The following is a 7,363-nucleotide window of genomic DNA, read 5'->3' on the forward strand; positions in this document are numbered from 1 at the left end:
AGACTTTCACCCAGTGATTCCTGTGTGAATCCCTTAGCTTCTCCTTGAGAGTATCTTTCAAAAAGACACCCAGTCTCCATTTTAAAACTCCCACTCAGTATAGAATGTAGCATTCTATGTCTCATCAGAATCCTCTGAGTTAAAGCTTATGTTACTATGTGATAGTTTGAATGTAATGTGATCTTCATTAAGGACAATATTTTCTGTATGAATTCAGTGCACTGTAGTTTGAGGAAATAATATTTATTAAAAATAAAAATATTAACAATACTTTGAATCTTCAGTACCAACCTTCATCCGTGGATCTCAAAGCACTTCACAAACATCAATTAAGGTTCACAACACCTACATGAGGTAGGTAAGGGATAAATAAGGAGCACCACTGAAAGACCGACCCCTCTGGAGAGGACCGCAGCAGCTGCTTAACAGTACACAATAACACTACACAGCAATTTAAAACAGCAATTCGAAGGCAGTATGGCATAAGCATGCATTGTGCTTAAATCTTGTACTGTATAGAGGCAGGATTCCTCACCTGTTCAAATTATTTGCTGAGTCAGGGCCTAGACAGATCGATATATAAAGAAGGGTCAAGAAGATGGGGCTGAAATGTAGTTCCAGAACAGGAGAAAAATAAGGGTTGAGGTTTACAACTGAATCTGGGCTGAGGTTAACATTTGACAACAAAGAAATCACACAAGATGTTCTTGTTGGATTTTGGCCTAAAGTTTTTAGTTGCTTATTCAAATGGAACCTTTCTGAGGTTCGAAGTCACCCCCAAACATTATCACCCACCTGTCCTGTTTAATTTGAAAAGTGTACTGATTGTGACAGTACTGGCCTCGGGAATTCAAATGGGAGTGCTTGGCAGAATGGTCCATCGGACAGGATATAGGGCTGGAAGTCAGGAGAAACATGGGGTAATATATTCTGTCCCATTGAAATCAAGGAGAGTGTTGCCACTAACCTCACTGGAGCCAGGATTTCACTCAGAGATTCTGCTGTTAACCCTGCCACTGATTCCCTGCATGGCTTTGTGCTTGTCACTTAACCTCTTTCTGCCTCAGTTCCCACATCTGTAAAACACCCTGACTTCAGCACAAAGGTGATAATCCTCTTGGTTTAGTATCAGAACAGATATTAACCTCTGCTATTGGACACAGATGGGAGGACTTAGGGCTGGGATATGGGAATGTCACTGTCAATCTTTCTATAAAATGTCTTGCAGGGTTCAGTTCTGAGACATATTTTATGCACAAAGCTGTGTATAGTGACTCAGGGCCTGACTGGTTTTGATCATCTAGCTCAGAAGCAGACAGGGAATACTCTTCAATCTCTTCTGAACGCTCTCTCTAGCCTCCACTATGTTTCATTAGACACACTGTGACCTATAGCATTATTTAATGTGCTGCATTTTTCTCCACAGGGCACCGCTGGGCAGCTGACTTGTAAAATGTAGAACTTGAATTGGGGGAGTTAAAAAAAATCAATGAGAAAAGAAGCCATCTAGGCAGACAGCAGTGTAACAGTTTTCAGCGGCTGTGACAGATGCCTGCATTTGTGCCCTGCTAAACTGAGGTCTTTGGGGCTAGAGGAAAGTAACTTCACGGCAAGAGACATGTTCAACCATCAGCACCTTAGGAGAGCTTGTTTTGCCATTACATATAACCATTACTGAGGATGAACATATGCCAGGCTTGACAGTATCATAGCACCTGCCTTATGGAATGTGGCTTTATTGCAAACAAGGACTTGCATAAGGTACGGACATAAGTTACACCAGATGTCCACGCACCACGCATGCAGTTACACATGGCAAAGGCATGTGGTTATTACCATCATCATTATTATTGTGAAACATTTCTATTGCAACAAGGGGCCAACTAAATTAGGGTCCCACTGTGCCAGGTGCTGTATAAACATATAGTCCATGGAAGTCCAGGCCTGAAAGAGCTTACACTGTAAAAAGGAAAGATATAAGAGGTGGATGAGACAAGCAAGTGGCAGGATGGAGATGTGAGTGACAGGTCACCAGAAATAACAGCTTGCGTGCCACTCTTAGCCAATCACAAGTGGTAATCCAAATGCACAAGCTGCAGGGCCATTATCAGGCTGCAATGTTCTGTGTGCATTACAGAAAAGGTGAGTTCTGAGGAGGAATGATACCTACCTATGCTAGATACTCCCCACATATTCCACGTGTAACACTGAATGTGGGTTTGGTCCCCTTCCCCCACCCCACCCCCATTAGGAAGGAGAGAAGGTCTTGTGCTTCTCTTTTAAAATTTGATGGATGCTCAGAAACTATGGAGATGAGAGTGGTAAAACACCATAGAGAAACAGATAGATTAGTTTAGAAAGCAGCAGCTATCTCGATATACAGATTCATTTAGGGCTTGTCTACACTACCACTTAAGTCAATGTAAGTTATGTCGCTCAGGGGTGTGAAGAAGCCATCTCCCTGAGCGACATAAGTTATATTGACTTAAAGCAGTGTCTACAACATACTATGCTGGTGGGAGACACTCTCCTGCCGGCATAGCTTCAGCCTCTCGTTGAAGTGGAGTGATTATGCCGACAGGAGAGCATGCTCCCGTCAGCATAGGGGGTCTTCACCAGACACGCTACAGAGGTGCAGCTAAATCGATGTAGCACGGAGGTGTCGACTTGCCCGTAGGTAGCAGTATCCAGCTAGATACTTAAACACCACTGCTAAACAGAAACACAAAGTGAACAAGAAGCCACTAATTAATTTCATCGTCTGTTCCCCTATTCGATCAAAGGAGAAGGTGTGGGATCAGGGGAATTAGGTAGTGACAGTGTTGCTAATTCTTGTTCTATTTGATGTTTTTTTTTAAAGCCCCAGCTCCTGGAGTCATGTGATCACATGGGAATCTCAGCTTTCAATTTAAAAAGTCAATTTCTAACCCTTATGGATACAGACAAAGATAAAGAACCCAATGTATTAGCTTTGTTAAAAATCTCATAATTTTAAGCCAATCTCATGATTTTTGAGGCCTGACTCAGGGCTTCTGAAAGCAATTAAAAACCCATGGCTGGCCTATGCCAGCTGACTCCGGCTCATGCGGCTCAGGCTAAGGGGCTGTTTGACTGTGGCATAGACGTTCAGGCTTGGGCTGGAGTCCAGGGTCTTGGACTCTGTGAGGTGGGAGGGTCCCAGAGCTCAGGCTGCAGTCAAAGCCTAAATGTCTACACCACAGTTAAACAGCCCCTTATCCCGAGCCCCGCAAGCTCCAGTCAGCTGGCAAAGGCCAGCCACGGGATATAACTGCAAAATAAGCAACCCCAAGCGTCACTGATTCTCAGTTGTTACCCCAACATCTGAGATACCACAGGTTTTTCCTGTGCTAAAGTACAGGTGGGAATGCCCACTTCAGGGGTGCAGAAATGGAAGGGCACAGGCCCTCCCCAGCCAAGACTCTTTCCACCTCCAGATTGTCCCCTCCCTTTTCTGGCCCACCCCACTCTGCAACACTCCTGTGCCGGGAGCTTCTGTATCGGTGAGGCCTGACACTAACCTACAGCCCCTTTGTACCAGCTGGGCAAGCAGTGCTCAATCAGGTCTGTGGCACCTCCTTGCTGTGTGAGCAGTTTTTGCCCAGGCCTCAGTATAGAGCTCTCTTCCCATCATGTCAGCAGAGCCCTGGCACATGCTGCCTAAATGATCAAAAGGTCCTTCAGCGTGCTCCTTCTCCTCCCAGCAGCGAGCCAGGCCCACGCTGAAGTCGAGTCATGCTGCTTCCAGGCTGCTCATTCAGACGCATTGAATGAATATTTTCTCCATATCATCAGACTTCCCCTATTAAATTACAAGGCCACAACACAGAGACCACCTCAGCTGAGCTACAGCGGTTGTGCAAACAGCCATGGTGAGGGCATCTACTGTGAATGTCACTTATTAAATATTTTATCAAGTCATTACCCCTTCAAGATGAATCATCTCACGCCGGTGGGCATGGGGGCGGTGGGTCGTATCTGGGAATTTGGTAAATTACTCCAACAGCAAACATTAATTAGAGTTTATCGTAATCAACGAATGAATCCTTCCAGCTCAGTAGTTAACATAATGAGTTAAAGACCCAAGCAGCTCTCACAAGCCGGGTACTTCAGCCTAGAAAATAAAAGGAGCAAAGGGCATTGAAACCATTTAGATGGGAGTATATCGAAAGAGTCAATCAGAATACAGGGGCCTACTGAGCATAGAGAGCATATGTTTGTTTCTTTGTTTTTAGAAGACTGCTTTGGAACTAGCTTCTAATCCGCATTTTTCACACCTTCAGTGCATGCACAGATGCAGCACCATCACAGACAAGCCCTGGCCACACCAACTTTTTATCAATATAATTATGTTGGGTGGGGGTGTGGCTTTTCATCAAAATAGTTATATCAGTTTATACAGTTATACCAGTACAAACGTGCCTTATACTGGCTTGTTTCAGAGTAGAAGCCGTGTTAGTCTGTATTCGCAAAAAGAAAAGGAGTCCTTGCGGCACCTTAGAGACTAACCAATTTATTTGAGCATAAGCTTTCGTGAGGTACAGCTCACTTCATCGGATGCATTCAGTGGAAAATACAGTAAGGTTCTCCTCACTGTATTTTCCACTGAATGCATCCGATGAAGTGAGGTGTAGCTCACTGTAGCTCACGAAAGCTTATGCTCAAATAAATTGGCTAGTCTCTAAGGTGCCACAAGTACTCCTTTTCTTTATAGTGGCTTGGTTATTCCTCCTCTCTTACAGGAATAAACTATACCAGTATAAGCACCTTTATACCAGTATAAGCAACCATGCTTGGGGATTTCAACCTCTCAGTGGAAGATGGGGCTACTTTAAACCTTACCTATCTATCTATATATCCTGTGTTTGTACAGTGCCTAGCATAATGGGGTCTGTTGTGAAAACTGGGACTACAAATTTACCCTAATTGTTAGCTTAACTGTGAATAGTGAGTGAAAGTTCATAAAAAGTCACAATAACCTATAACAACAAATGCTGATGGGAAAAGATACAAAAGAAAGACAGAATGGATTAGTCCAAATGAAAAGGCGTATTGATATAACTCAAAGATTGTGCTAAGATTTTGCCTGGTAAACAAGAACCTTGTGCGACCAGAAACTAGTGAGTCAAAATTGGTGTGATAGAAATCAGGCCAGACTGGTGAACAACATGAGGGGATGGGCTATTCCACCCATCACTGCCTTTTGGAGTCCTTAAAAAAGAGAGTTTGGGAGGAAAATGGGCAGACAGATGCAAGCAGTCTGACTGAAAGACAAGAGAAGGGCAAGCATTGAGCTTTGCCATCATGGCTGCCACCCCCACCATCTCCTGAACCTTGTAATTTACCGTAACATCACTGGACCTTGTTCATCCTGATCCCAGAAGATGTCCTGACCAGCCTGGACCAAAGATGGGGACCCAAATGACATCGCCACTGTGACGTTGCACCCCATAATGCTTTATAAATATATGCTTATGGGGTGTAAATATGACATAACTGGATTATGTTTTATGCTAGATATGCCATGTAACATCTGGGCAAAGTTTATGTTCTTCTGCATGTATTCATTCTATTTGTATGAATGTATCATTCTTGTATCTGAAACTAGAAATATGAAATATAACTCTGAGGTCATATTGTAATTATGCAAAGTGTGGGCCATTAATGGTGGTTTGGAATCTTGATGGCTCCCATTAACCAGGACAATTGACTGTAGATGGCTCTGTTTACTTGTAAGTCTTCCTGTAGACATGGGTGCTGGCAAGTGGGTAATAAAGTCTTACAGTGACATGTGCTCATGTCAGCTGAACTGGAATCCATCTTTAACCTGGTGCTTTTTCATTTAGAAGGAGGGGTGGGAACCCAGAGTGGGACAAAGGATTCCCGCCTTCTGCAAAAGCTATATAAGGGGGTGGAACAGAACAAAGGGGGCTGCAGTCATGAGAAATCCCCTAGCTATCACCTGAGCTGGAACAAGAACTGTACCAGGGGAAAGGTTTGGGCCCAGACTAGGAAGGCATCTAGTCTGTGAAAAAAGCCTATTGAAACATCTCTGAGAGTGAGATTTACCTGTATTCAGTTTTCTTACTCTATTAGGGTTAGACTTGCATGTTTTATTCTATTTTGCTTGGTAATTCACTTTGTTCTGTCTGTTATTACTTGGAACTGCTTAAATCCTACTTTTTGTATTAAAAATATATTTTACTTATTAATTAACCAAGAGTAAGTATTAATACGGGGAGGGGGGGAAACAGCTGTGCATATCTCTGTCAGTGTTATAGAGGGTGAATAATTTATGATTGATTTATTTGGGGTTTGGACCCCATTGGGAGTTGGGTATCTGAGTGCTGGAGACAGGAACACTTCTTAAGCTGTTTTCAGTTAAGCCTGCAGTTTGTGGGGGACGCCGTTCAGACTTGGGTCTGTGTTTGCAGCAGGCAGGCGTGTCTGGCTCAAACCAGGCAAGGGACTGAAGTCCCAAGCTGGCAGGGAAAACAGGTTCAAAGGTAGTCTAGGCACATCAGGTGGCAGTCCCAAAGAGGGGTTTTGTGATCCAACCCGTCACAGGCACCACCACCTGCTCTGGCTACATCCCAAATACCATCTGGGATGGGAGCTGTTGTCATTTCCCTCCCCATCACCCGGTGTGTCCTCTTTCATCCCCAGCTTTGTTTCTTCTCTTTCCTATCCCTCTCATTTTGCCTTCTTTTTAATTAGGGTCTGGCTTAGCTGGCCAACACTGTATCTTTTGCAGTGCTGCTGAGAGCCTGTGATCAGAGAGGAAGATAAAAGCAATGCCCTAAACAGCCCGATGCTGTTTCGAATTTGTCAGAGCTTGGAGTGACTGATCAGATTGTGTGCCATGCTTGTGTTTTTCCAGCTGTGAGGTTGCAAGTGAAAGTCAACACCAGAGACAGAAGCTGCATTTTCTACCTTTGCTGTTCTCTGCTTTCCCCTTTTGTGAGATGTTTTGTCTTTTAGGAAATGGACTTTAACAGCATCAGCAACAACAGCAGGACCAGCCCAGCTCAGCTAATGTTTTTTCTCTTCCCCAGAAGGACAGTTATCACTACCTTTACTGCTATCTGAAATACTGTCAAATGGAAAGGGTGCAGGGAGATGGGTCCTTTTAAAAACTTTCTTCAGCTAAAGGGAATGGGAACAAGGGATGTTGTTACAAGGAAAGCCTTACTTCATACTTAACATTTCAAATGCTTTAACCTTCCCCTCTTCTTTTCTGTATCTTTGTCACAGGGTATGCACACTCCATCTCCTTTTGGGGCACGTCAGGGTTGTGATACCACTGTGGTTACCGTCTATCTGATGACCCACTGGCTGGAGTCAG

Source organism: Chelonia mydas, chromosome 2 (genome assembly GCF_015237465.2).
Source record: "Chelonia mydas isolate rCheMyd1 chromosome 2, rCheMyd1.pri.v2, whole genome shotgun sequence".
NCBI classification, from domain to species: Eukaryota; Metazoa; Chordata; order Testudines; family Cheloniidae; genus Chelonia; species Chelonia mydas.